The following is a 14,570-nucleotide window of genomic DNA, read 5'->3' on the forward strand; positions in this document are numbered from 1 at the left end:
GAAATAAAAACATTAAAAAGAATATAAAGCACTTAAAATCCTTGAGAAGCGAGGAGAAGTGTGCTGAGAAGCAGAAAGTTGCCATCTGTATTACTCTCTGTGCAAGTAGTACAAGTATCTGCTGAAGGTTAACGTCCTGTTTTGTCTTTTCTTCTGGCAAGTCGACCAAAAAAAGGTTTTTCACCAGCTTTTTCAGGCTTTTTTGTACTTTTCTTGTTGCTCTTTATCATCACTCATTTCATTTAAATTGTCTTTATTGTGTTGCATTTTTTATTCCAGAGAAGCAGTGTCTCATCTACCTGGTGGTGATTTCGTGTCGCAGAGTGCGTCATTAGTCGATACCCTGCTGAACATGTGTTGCTGAAACAAGCTGACAGTATATAAGGGCTTCATGGTTGTGTTTTGTACATTTAATATTTCACTTTCTCTTTCTTGCTGACAATATTAACAACATGTTTATCACTCTCTTTGGCTCTTCGCTCATATGTTGTATTTTGCAGTCTCTCCTGAAATTTAGCAAATTGACAGAAATGATATTTTGTGGTTCTTATTTCTTTGCTCCCTCAGTCATGTTGTTTTGTGTATATAACGTCGCCACAGCTGTTGTCTTCCTGTCTTTCTGTCTCTGCTCGATTAGTTATTTTCTCAGTTTGTGCTCCATCGGCGGTTGTGTGTTGCCAGAAAGCAGCAGGACTATTCTCAGACAACGGCCGTCACTGTTTGAGACCCACAGACTGCTCGCCGCTGTGTAATTTCCACATCTACATGCTGTTATCAGCCCATCATATCTCTCTGTCGTACGACAAGGAACACAACATTCTGCATCTGGCCTTCGCTGGCAGGAACACAAAGTTCCATTCCTGCGCTCATATGGGTCACTTTCATCTTCCTCGGCTACACCACCGTCTGATAGGTGTGGATTCATGTGTTTATGTGTAAAAACTTTTATTTACCTAGAGAGAGTTAGAGTTATGTTCTCCATTTCACTTTATCGTGCTTTGTATTCATTGAGTTTCACAAACATTGATGCCCGTGAGCTCAACAACACAAGCAGCTTTCTATCTCTCACTGTGTGACATAGAGATAAAAGAAAAAAAAGGCTGTTGGCATTTAAAGTTAGATTTAAAAGATGTTTTTCTCTCCTTCTGGTTCATTCAGTTGCAGGATAAATTCATAGAGAGCAACTTATAATATCTACTACTGTATACAGTGCTAACATTACACATTAGAGTTTCAAGTGACAGTAAACAGACCTCAGCAGTGTTGCATTTACTGAAGAGTTTCAGTATTTAAGGACAGGTTCACTTTTTCTTTCTCAGAACATTATTCACATGCCTGAGTGTGCAATAAAACAGTATCTGGTTTCTGTACTTGTCTCTACTCCCCATGCTATTGCTTTTACTATTTTAAATATGTGTTTATTTTTTCCTTACTGCATTGTCGAGGAGCTGAAACTTATACTTGTGTAACGAGAAGTAACAATAAAGAAACTTGAACTCGAACATAAAGCAGGGATGCTTTATGGTAATATTGAATTTACAATATTTTTTTATCAGTATTTGTGAGGCATTTAATTAGCTGTACATGAAGAGACATTCCCATCTGTTATTTTTATCTTTAGATGCCTGCAGCTCCCTCTGAGATTTTGGGGCTGAAGTAGTATTTTTTCCACAGCAGGTGGAAGAGTTCAGAAAGTTTAGCTACCATGGCCTTGTTTTTTTTGGACGGTCTGCATGGTCAGTTCTAATCTATGTGAGGGATCCTACTCCACATGGACCAATACCCCATATCGGATTAGGATCAGGGCCAAAACTCTCAAACTGTACGTCCCTATAAACAGGTTAATTTCCAGAAAATCTACATTTACTATACCATGATATTGATATCTAGGTGTGAAATAATACGGACTGTGATAGATTTTTGTCCATATTGCCCATCCTCCCAATTCCTGTGTGTCACAAAAACATTACTGGAATTACTGGAAACAAGGTTTTCAATTTACATGCCTGAAAAGGATGTTATTGCTACTGAAAAGTAAAGGAAAATGTGGAGAAATTACAAATGAGCTGCTGATTTATGACGTTAACTTTTTTTGCACATATCACTGGTGATACAGAGGTTCAGTACGAGTATAAAACATCTGTTACCATCTTTAAAAACAACCACAAGTAGTGCAATTCATCACTTAAACAGGTATGTGACTGGAAAAGGACATGAATGTTGCAGGGACATAACAACTTTATACAAAACATCAATATATTACACTTCAAATGAGCAGTGTAAATCTCAGTAAATTTATACCATACATACAATATAATTTACATCAATGTGTAAATGTGTACAGTGTGTAAATCACTAATAAGAGAAAAACAAAATACAAACAGATTTTTTTGTTCTTTAACAGAATGTAACATTCAAGTCAATGTAAAACAAGCCATATTTAGTAAACATACCTCATAACATTTAAACCAATAACTCCTCTGTGTGTGTATGTGTGTCTTTCTTATTCGGCCTCCTGGCCCTTTTAGAAGAGGACATCCATTTCGCTGCTACCTGGTTAGGGTTGAATTCGTCCAATGAGCAGCCTTCTGTGCTGATACGGATTAAGTCTTCAGCAGTGGAGACATGGAGGCTGCTGCAGGTAGTGTTCTTAATGCGATTTTGTGCCCAAAATCCCTGCTCACACTGAGCGGAGGAGATTGGCATCACAAGCAGTATTTCAACCGAGTGCAGGAACTTTGTGTGAAATAAAAGTTACTCAGGAGATTAGACACGACTTTGTAAATTCTGAAGAATGTTAAATATTGCCCACGTACTTCAAAGTCTGAGCGATATGGCTCCTTGGTGAGAGATGTCTGCCATAACCTTAGGTATGACTGAAGTGTGATATCATCTCCTCTACTGCAATGTCAACAGCTGCTGCCACGTGGAGATTAATTACTGAAAACACCATCAGTCAACGCAACTTGCCCTTTCAGCTCCCGAAAAGCATGTTTACCTCAAAACTGAAATACTGAACTGAAATATTTATTTTCTTAATATTTTCTCTTATTTTGCCATCGAATCACACCTGAAAGGTAACACTCTCTCTCCCTCGGGCTGAAAGCTTAGAAACTTCTCTAACATCCCTCCTGGCTTAGGCCTCAACTTCATCCCTACCAGTTCAGACACTTTTCTCCGGAGCTCAGCAGAAGCTCTGAGTAGGATCAAGTCATTTCCCTGTAGGATCCCGCTGAGGCTCCTAAGATCAGCCACAAAGAGGCTCAATCTCACACTTGATCTAAAAATCTATTTCAGAGATTGCTACAAATGACATCATTTCTTGAAACAACATAGTTAAGAAAAGATTGAGCAACCCTAAGCTGACGTTTCTTTTGTAATACATTACCGTCCTCACCTTTCCTTTCATATCTGCAGAGGGAGAGGATGCAGACAGGTGGCTTGTGTGCTGCTGCAGGGTTGCAGCGTATCGTCCTTTTCATCCTGTCCAGCTGGTTTGAGAAGTGCATTCGATGCACGCTCGGCATGAAGAGTCCAGCGTGCGCCTTTGACGTTGGAAGGGTTACTGATGTTGACTCCTGGAGTTTTGCCCGCTGCCTGCAGCTCCCTCTGAGATTTTGGGCTGAAGTGGTATGTTTTCCACAGCAGGTGGAAGAGTTCATAAAGTTTAGCTACCATGGCCTCCTTTTTTTGTTGGACAGTCTGGATTGTCAATTCTAATCTAAATGAATGACAGTGTCTATAATACAACTTACCATTAGTAAATGTGGGATAAAAACTAATTATTACTGTTCTGACAAGGATGACATAAGAATTGCAGGGATGCAATTATACCAATTCTTGATTTTATGTATATTAGATCACTTTCATTCTAAACACAGAAATAATCAAATTGAAGTGTGAAGCATGCAGTGGAACAAAATTACATGCTGTCTGACCTTTTCTTTGAGCAATGACACCTCCACAATGTCCCATATTCACCTAAGCTCCATCCGCTCTGAAGCCAACTAGCCTCTTTCTCCATCCTGTCTCCTGTCCCAGCTGCTCAAAAGCAGTCTTAGTGGCTTATAGTTCTCCATGAATGAGATGGATAACTTGTATTAATCAGAAGTACAAGGAACTCTGCATACTTTATTTGCATTATTGTCTCGTTATTGAGAAACACCCTAATAGTGGTACTCGACTTGGCTGTGTTGTAGTTCCTGTTGCCCGACCAGCTTGTCTGTTGGTTTTCCATTCTGAAGGATTTGAATGTAGATCATTTAGATGCATTCCTTGTTCGATGCGTCCGCGTCCATGTCGATCATCACAGAAAGGTAGCGACTTCCTCTAATTTCCTCCGCCAGCTCAGACTTTATTTCATCGACTATTGTTGAAATCGTCTCTCCATACTGGACGTGGTTATTGGAATATGGAGTGATATCCACTCCGTTCTTTCTGCACAGCAAAATCAATAGCTTAAACTTCATAAAAGGAAGTTCTTCTCTGGTGATGCAATACACCACATTCATTTTCATTTTCACTTCACGGAGGGACGCCTGGGTCCTCGGGGAGTGAAGCCTGCTCAGGTTGTTGTTTGGCGATGAAGACATCAAGGCAAGGAGGTGACGTTGGGAAGTGCTGTGTGTTATCCCTTTTTAAAATGCTGTTACCCATTATGTAAGGATTGTCTACTCTAATCTTTTCTTGAGCGTCGCTGCACCAGCAACAGAACAAGAGCTGCTGTTTCGCATCAAAAGTTAGCCAATGGAAATCTCTTTTCCATCTGGCATTATATCTATAGATTTTCCTTTTCATTTCATAGGGGTTTGGTTGAGCTCTTGAAAATACAGCTTCATTTTCTCTTGTCTAGCTAGCTCGACTCGATGAGGAAACGCAACCGCATAGGAATTATGGGATTATTCCCTAGGAATTGTGGGAATTGGTGTTGGATGTATGGACTCTACGCAGCCGGGGACATGATATTTAATTGCACGATAGATTACAACTACCAAGTAGAATAGCGATGCACCATTGATTCACCTCACAAACAAGAACACAAACCCTCACTTCACACACACACACACATGGAAAACTGTATCACATGTGTGCTACTGCGGTAAATTCATTCATCACATTTTTTTCGTAGTACATGCAACATATATGTCGCACTGTGCAGCCCTGCTTCAGATAATATAAAAAATCAGCCAAATAATACAGTATATAAAACATGACTTCTTCTGTGGCAGCACTGTAGGATTAATCAAACATGACAAGTTTTGGTAGTTTTAGTTTTAAAATATATGAAATAAGCAAACTTTCAATTCAGAGATTTCCAGTTCTTTTCATTTCTCTCCTCACTGATGTTCCTCATTAACAGTCGTCCTTGAGCTCACAGAGCCTTGACTATCCTTTCTTTGCCGTGCTAACACCTCCCTCCCCTGTTGTTGTTCATCTCTCCCACTTCATCTTGTGACTTACATGTCAGCATCTACTTTACGTCTGGAATCTAAAGGTGTGACTGAGGGTCTTTGTGTGTCTACAAACTCTAATGAATGGCAGTGAAAGTTGAATGGCTCATCAGTAAACCTTGACATCCCCTTTTGAATTACACATGAAGCAGCTGCAGCAGTTCAGGTTTTTTTTTTTCCCTTGCACGCTTGCTGAACTGCTGCTGCACTTGGACAAAATTAACCCCAACACAATTGTTGGGTAAAAGTCAAGTTTTCTTTTGTCAGCTTTGTAAGACTGGTCAAATAAATTGTCTGTGATACATTTGAAAAACAAAAATACTAATTTTGTCATTGCTTCATTATAATATTTGGAGATAAGGCTGCACGTTTAATGAAAATAACATCATGATATTGACTCAGACCTCTGTCATCTCAGTTTTTGTTTAGCAGGGAGATCCATTGCATCAAAACAAATGCACCTGAAATCTCCCTAAGCTGCATCAATAAATGGCACGTTGCTATACAAGACAAACTGTACACAGGAAGAGGGGGTGGTGCATTGATGTAAATAAATCTAATGTGTGTCAGAGAATGTGTCGCGGATGGTGAGGAAGAACAAATACATTTATCCACCCCCAGTTCTGTCAAAAACTGCCTTTACCTTTGTGGTTATTACATTATTCCGTAAGCAAAAGTAACTCCACAAATTAGTACAACCACCCTGAAATGTCACATAAAAGCAAGGAAAACTTCCAATCACTCAATCATCAAGGAGACCAATAAAAAGACGACGGAAGCTAAGACTTGTTACTTATTGTTAGCCAAAGAGATGACTCTGGTCACCACCACAAAACCAAGGATTAATGCTTTGCTTGTCTCTAAATGACTCAATGACCTCTCACAACTATTCACGTTGTGCAACTTGCTCTATTGTTACATTCACATATAGTGTCAAGCAGCAGTCAAGGCAGAAATGTGAAAAATGTTTGTGGCCACGGCAGATTTATGATCAAGCTGAGCTATGGAGCCCAAAGGTTTGTTGTTTTTTTTGTTTTTTTTACCAGTAATAACTTAAAGCTACACAGCGAAGTGGCTCTGACCTGCTGGAAGTTGGAGGTTGGAGAACAAGGGGTCAAACATTGTGAAAGCGGTTTCCTTTTAAGAGGACAAGGCCTTCGTGTTTTGGGTCTCAGGCTGACTGCAGGTGAGCCTTTAGCATTTTATGCAGTTGCTGTCACATTGCTCTACAAGTAGTTCAAACAACAAATGCACAAGTATTGTTAAGGAGCACATAGCAGCAGCAGAACATCTCAGTGACACAGGAAAGACTGTAGTTATATTGGGAAGCTCCCAGTGTGAAAGTGTGTGAAACTGGGTGAATGTTCAGGAGGACGGCTGCACAGACAAAGAGCTCAGTCAGGCTCCACTGTTCTTTTTTTTTTTTTTTTTTCAAAAAAAGGTGAAACAAATGGATAAATACTGTCTTGTCATACAGATAAACTTGTATTAATGTTGTGATTCATGTGAGTGTCAGTCACTCCCTGCAGCACCTGGTGATAAACAACAAGCTGAAAGTAAACCAGTCGGTTCTGCATTAAGTCGCTTTGACAGGAGCCATCTAGGAGTGAAGGTTGGGTCGTGATCTGCATTTAAACTGTCGACATAACTCACCAGATTAACGTTTTTTTTATTACTGCTTGCACTAATGGGCACCAGAGGAGACGGAAGAGGAGGAAACTGTGTGGGTGGCTTGGTGTGTATTTGTGTGTTCAGAGTCAGACTGGAGAACTGGGTTGATACTTGCCCGTTAACTATCAAATTTTTGTCTTGTCTTGTTTTTATCATCCTGGGAACACACCTGCAGAAAAATAAAAAAACAAAATTTTGTTTTGTTTTACATACCTCAGTGAAATGTTTGCAACTTCAAGCTTAATATATGACATATCAACTTTAAATCAAATTGCACAATTCTACTAGGGATGCCCTGTTTTTTCCCCTTGATCAAAGTCCTTCAGCACAGAGTATCTACTAGGGATCTGCCCAGTATTTGTATTTGTATCTGTATTTGTTGAAGCAGCAAAATTTTTTGTATTTGTATTCGAATAAAAGTGGAAAGAGGATTAAAAATCCTGTTTTTGTTTATATATTACACTTATAATTTTAGAAAATTAAAGATGAAAATTACAGTGAAGTCCAAATTAAGAAATATGCATCATGTAGCGGGTGGATGTGACTCCCCTCATTGAGACCTGCTGACAGACGTAACAGCGGAGCGGAGGAGAGACACTGAGATAGCGACTATAACTGACCTGCTTGCTGGTATTTGACATGTTTTGTGTTTTTCTTCCCAAAAACAAATAATTTAAAAAATATTTGTATGAAACAAATATTTGTACAAAAAACCCCACTATTTGTGCTTTGCCGAATAACGTATTTGTACTCGGGCACAACCCTAGTATCAGTCCAGTCTTTTCCTACTTAATACAACTGCACTTTGCTTAGTAAGCCTTTACTAAGTTCAATAGATAAGATAACTTTATTGTCTGTTACAAAGGCTCGATAAAACATATTTAAAACACACATACAGTTAAAAACATCAACTGACAAGAACAATGTTAAACAGGACAGTGTCTATTTTAGTTTGTTCAGGGTGATGATCGCAGAGGAAATAAAAGATTTTTTGTATTTGTTTTTTTCTGGGCCAGTGGGACTTTGTAGTGTCGACCTGGTGGCAGTAACTGGAATGACTGGCGGAGGGGTGGGGGGGGTGAGAGGGGTCCTGTTTGATCAGAATATTCATGGAGAGAGAGGGGTGTTAGTGTATCTGTGGTGGTGGTGGTAGGAAGGTTTGGGCACAACCTGTTTGTGTGGGTATCATATCATTAATAAAATTTGTTAATAAAAGGAAAAAAACCCAAAAAACAGTAAAAAGTCATGGGGAAAATCCATGGAGGAAATGCCCACCTGCCAAACAAGAAAGAAAAGAATAATGCCAGTGGCAGCAGCTGACCTCCTCCCTATAAGGGCCTCCTCCCAGCCTCAGGTATGCCTAAGTGCTGGTTCTTCTCATCGTTCACTGTGTTGAAATGCATACTTCTTCAGTACATACATGTAACCAAATACCATAATATAGTCTATACTGTAAAAGCATGCCCCCCCTTTAGCATGACTCTTACATTTTGTCAAAAACTGAGACTATCCTCCAGTGGCCAGAGGCATCCCAACACCTTAGGACTCTCTCTGGATCCACAGTCAGGGTTTCTGTGTACATACATCATGGCAAGTCCTGACAACCTCTCATCTGACATGCTTGATCTGAGCCAGGTTTTAGCCTCCATAATGCAGAACAGCATCTCTCATATGAACTACTGGCAATGTAAGATATATATGGAAGATGCAGTGGATGTTAGGATCCATTTCTATGTTGTGGAAGGTGTCATTTGCTGTTTCTAGGAGCGGTCCAGTGTGGTTCTGAAACTGATGTTTCCACCAATGGATTTCTTTTTTTTTGATAGTGTCTGGCTGAGGCAGGTCTTCTTTGGGCCTTGGGTACCAAGTAGGGTTGCAAAAATAGCTGGTTCACTTGTCTCTGCAAACCTGGTCTTCAAATCATTAGTAACATGGTCAATGAAGATTTTTGTCTGACGGTGGCGGTGCCCGGCCCCTACTGAGGACAAATTCCACTTCTGTGTCATGTCAGCTTAACAGTTTCAAAAACAAGAGAGGCTATATGAGCTTTAAAAGACATGTATAGAGCAATCAAATAAAGAACATATATCTAGTACATTTAGAATACGTGAGTATATATGTGCTTAAAGAATATATATGTATTAAAGAGTATAAAAATATATATGCGCTACATTGTGAATTTTCCACCACCTCTCATTTGTTTAATTGATGTCTCTTTATGTAGTTTTAGGACTTGTGTGGCCAAATCACTGCTGGTTGTTGTCTGACAATGCTACTTGGGTTTGTAAAAGCCTCTGCGTTTTAATTCAATAGCTCGGTTTCATTTTAGGTTCCACAAGGGAGAGAGCATTGTATAGTGACCCAAGGATGGAGACCAGAGCATAGAGCTGGAAAACAGTGATTTATTTTTCCCCAAAGTTCAACACTTACACAGTAACAGTAGTAAAACACCTTATAAACTGAGGGGATAAAATTATTTTAAAGCTAAACAATAAAACACTGCTCACCAGGATAATATACCTTGACAGCAGAGGGAGAGGGAGCAGTTTTTAAAGTCTGACCTCTAACACATTTTTGTTGTTTTTTTGTAGGATTTGTTGACAAGAGAAATATAGAATAGTCTTAATATTTAAACTCAAACTGAAGCTGCTGCTCAGTTAAAGAAAAAATGCCTAATTTAAGATCCATTACAAAATTTTGTCATAGTTTCAAGGATTTATATGTTTTCTGGTGTATTTTTCCTGCAAACCTGATACAGTGTAAGTGGAGAGACGGGGGAATAAGTCAGGAAGGAAGAAAAGCGAAAAGTGAGCAGGCATGCTGGGACAGATAGCGAGCTGGTGTTCCAGTATAGAAACACTGTCACTGTTGTGGCTGCAGTAGGGGAAAGGTTACAGACTGCGAACAAGCATTCATTCATTCATTCGTTCATTCACCTGTGCAAATATGTTCGTAAATGTATGTACAGAATGTGTAGCAACTGCTACAAACACTCCAAGAAAAATGGATTTACTCAATTCTGTTTGCATACATATTTGTCCTCATGTTTCATTTATGAAGTGTTTACTTGTTCTGTATTTGTGTGTGTATTTGACCCTCCGCTGCATTACGGAGGAAAGCAGCATTTAGTGTCTCTGAAACTGTTAAACATGTCAGTGTGACATACAGCCGTAATCATCTGCAGACTGGATGGATGCTGACTGAGTAACAACACTGCCAGAAACACAGTCATCAATATTTACTCATGTCATCATTTGTGGGATTTGGTGGAAATCCTGCATGATTGTTTTTATAGTTATTTGCTAAAGGAAGCTTGATTGAACATCCTACTTTACACTCATATAGGTACATGTGTTCACACTGGGAGCTGCCCAGTATGACCACAGTGTTTTTGCTGTTGGCCATGAGCGACAGCTGGGAATGGAGGGTGAAATGGAAAAAAAAAAGGGAGACAAGAGTTGAAGGCGAGAAATAAATCTTACATCAGTGTTTTTGCTCATCCGCACTGGAACGTGAGGCGATCATCCTCAAATGTATCCAGACTATTTGTGAGGGTGAAAAAAGAAAATAAATAGGTGTAAAAGAAAAAAAAAAAGTAAAAGCATCGCAAATATTATTTTCCCATTTCAGAACAACCTTTGAATTACTAATGTAATTAATAAAATTTTCTTAAAATCTAAACTAGAAAGCAGCCAGAGAACACATACCTCTGCCAATGTTACCCAATCTTTAAAATGTGCTTTTTTAGTAATTCAATCAGGAGAGACTCAGTTTTATGCAGTGAATGGTGTTTATTGAACAGCATGATAATGAATGTAGAAGTCTTTGGTGATTAGACTCCATCGTGATGTGGCCTAATATGGAGGGGGTGATGAATGCATGAATAGGATAACCCCCCCGATGGAGTCTAGACACTGGTGGCGGTGATGGAGAGGCATGGATTGAGGCGGTGTGGTATCGGCTCCTGGAGACTCGGGGCCTCGCTGGAACGGGAGGTTGGGCAGACAGATGATGATCTGGGATGGAGAGGCGAGGAGCGAGCTCCGGTGTTGCGGCTGTGGAGGTGGATAGGGTGGAGGTGGACGCGATTATTGCCTGAAATGACAGCTGACAGCGACAGAGAAGGAAATGGTTTTAAACTTTGACAGCTAGGCTGTGATTGGCTGTTTAGGGATCGTGGAGGAATCTGATTTGTCAACTAGAAGTGAAGCTACTAACAGCTGATGTGAAAGCGAGAGAGTCTTCCTGCCTGAATTTACGCTAAGCTTCATTAAAACATGTCAAGAAATGTTTGATTGGCATCTGGTTTTGGAGCTGCATCAACATACCCGTAGTGATAATGCTGATTGTCTGATGGTGGCCATGATTTCTAGATGACACTTAAACATTTAATATTAGTACTTCCAGGACTCCATGCTAACTTTGTCCCCAAGGAGTACATGTGCTCCTAAGTGAAAAAAAAAATAGGAGCACACAAAGAAACTTAGGAGCACGGTGAAAAAAGTTCAAGCAACTTTTTATTTTTATAGTTTATTAACTCAGAAATGGGTCGACTTCTCCACCATATAACTTTCACATTAAATCATTACTGTGTCTTACTGTCTTTAGCCCGTTGCCAGCTACCACCTGCTGCTGCTGTTTCTGCTGTGTGTGGGTGTGTGTGCTCAGGTCTTTGTCAAACAAATTTAAATACACTAAAGGCAGCCTGATGCAAGATCTGTATTCTGAGAGAACACCATTTCTCCAAAGGGAGCATCAATGAGGGAACAGGAAATGAACTATCATTCACCTTTTTGTGTTGGACCCCAGTCGAGAAGTGAATTCATTAATCAGGAACAGTCTTCACTGTGTGTTTTAAACTAGAGCTGCAACGATTGGTCGATTCATCAGTTAGACGATAAACAGAAGATTAATCAGCAACTATTGTGATGATCAAACAATTGTTTTACTAATACAAATGCCAAACATTTGCTAGCTATTAGGGGTGGGACAAAAAAATCAATATTGCAACATATCACAATATTTCCACTTGTTAGTGACAAACTGGCACCAAGTATTGATACATTTTTATTTGAACATTGGATCACTCAGAATTGATTCAGCTACTCGTCGTACCAATACCAGAGTGTCACTACTGAAAAGACTGGTGACGGTCAGATGGACAGCAATTGTAGGTGACAATGAAGAAGAAACTCAAGCAAGATAACCAGCCATGAGCAGCTCCTGTGCTCTCTGTGTCCATGCTGGAAACACAGGAGTCTGCTGGAGCACATTCATGGCCCTTTGTAAAAGTTTCTGTCTGGTATCTGTGTTGCAGCTGAGCTAGCGGCTCTGCTATGAGAGCCTCTTGAATACAAATACATTATTCGGCAAAGCGCAAATAGTGGGATTTATACGAATATTTGTTTCATACAAATATTTTAAAAATTATTTGTTGGGGGTGTTCCCCAGAGATAAAGCTGAGCTACTGACACATGCCAAGTGCTCCCAAGAGACTCTCCATAACCTGTTGTTCCCCTTCTCCTTTCCACAAAGTTAGGTTGTAAAAAATAGGCAATAAATGAAAAGCGCAACGCAAGAATCGCCTTTGAAGTTCCTCCCTGCACGTTGCATGTGTGCTGTCTCGGTGTTATGAGTGTATAAATAGGTAGAGGTCTGTCTGCGAGGAGGTGATGAGTAAAGTTTTAGCTCAGTAATCAGCGCAGTCGTCTATGATCTGAGAGACTCCAGTTCAAGACCCAGTGTCTGGACCTCCTTCATAAGGTAGTTTATTCATGAACACTTATTGTAACACTTTAATTTTCTAAAATTAAAAGTGCAATAAAAACAAAAACAGGATTTGTAAGCCTCTTTCCACTTTCATTCAAATACAGATACAAATACAAATACTGGGATCTCTGCACATCCCTAAGATTTTGTTTCACAACCTCCAGCAAACTACTACATTTGTGTGATGGGTCTAAAATAAATGCTGGCATTTCCCTCATTAAAGGGTTTTTTGGGGGAAGTTTTTCCTTAATGAATCAAGTTTATAAAGATAGAGGAGGTTGTACGCTTTGCAGATTGTAAAGCCCCCTGAGGCAAGTGTGTAATTTGTGATATTGGGCTTAAATAAAACTGACTTGATTTAAATCAGTTTCAAATGGATCCAAGTTTAGTTTTACTCTTTATAGAACAGCATTCTTCTGTTTTATAGTAGAATACTTTTTTACATGAATGTGATATATTAATGTTATGTAAATGAAACACAAGTGAGATTGACAAGTGGGTACCCAGTTTAGCTGCCACTCAGTGGGAACAAATACAGATACAAATACAAATACAAATACTGGGCCCTCTGCACATCCCTACTCTCCAGTGTGTGTGTGTGTCTGTGTGGGAGTGTCAGTAAATAGCCAGTCCTGCTGTTTATCATGTTAACAGTAACTGTCGTCAGCCCTGAATATCTTGTTATGCTCTGAATATATCACAGTTATCGGCGGCTTGTGTGTTGTGTTTACTGCCACAGAAAAGGAATACATCTTTGGTTTATTAGCATGATGTCGCCTCTCTGCCGTCTCTTATCAGGCTCACTAACGCTACCGGCAGCTCTGTGTGAGGCACAAACTGAGGTTACAGTTAGTGTGTTCTGATATTTTATGGGAGGTTGTACTCTTAACTCACATACTGTGCTTGTAAAAAAATGTTTTCAGTTCTCACGTCTGTTTTTAGGGGTAAGTGTGAGTGGAATACTCGCACTATAGAGCCCTGATGGGATGAGTTGTGCAAACTTTCAAACCAGTCAGATTGTCACATCCTGCCAGGACATTCTGTTATGTTTGGACTCTTTGTCTTTTTGTTCTTTTGAATTCCTTGGTTGTCATTATCCATCAGATGCCCTCAGACTTTTTTTGTTTTGAGTTTTTGAGGGACTTTCTATCAGTTGGGTTGCCTTTATTGTTTTTGGTTTTTCTGGTTTCCCTGTGTTTTCCCCTCCTGTGTTCATGTTCTCCTCCTCTCACCTGCCCTGTATCAGTCTCGTCAAGCCCTGTCCTCCTCCCTGTGTTTCCCTCAGCCAATCACTCCCAGCCTGCCCTTGAGTCTAGTCACCTGTTCCCCATTCCTTGATTAGTTTGTATTTAAGGTCTGGTTTTCAGTTGAGTCTTGGTTGGATCCTCTATGCTGTCCGGTCCGTGCAGTTTCCTGTTCTGTCAGCTTTTGTTTTGATGCTCACAGTTTTCTTCAGCCCTACTTTCCGGTCTAAGTTGTGGCCGTTCACATTTAGGATTTTAATGTATCTCCATCAGATTTTGTAAACTGAAAAACTGAAAAAAGGAAGATATTACACCAGTATTAGCATCATTGCACTGGCTACCTGTAACATTGAGGATATATTTTAAAATTCTTTTACTTGTTTTTAAAGCACAAAAAGGTCTCGAGCAGCTTCATACCTCTCAGATTGCTTTTCAG

This window comes from Thunnus maccoyii, chromosome 8, assembly GCF_910596095.1.
Source record: "Thunnus maccoyii chromosome 8, fThuMac1.1, whole genome shotgun sequence".
Lineage (NCBI taxonomy): Eukaryota > Metazoa > Chordata > Actinopteri > Scombriformes > Scombridae > Thunnus > Thunnus maccoyii.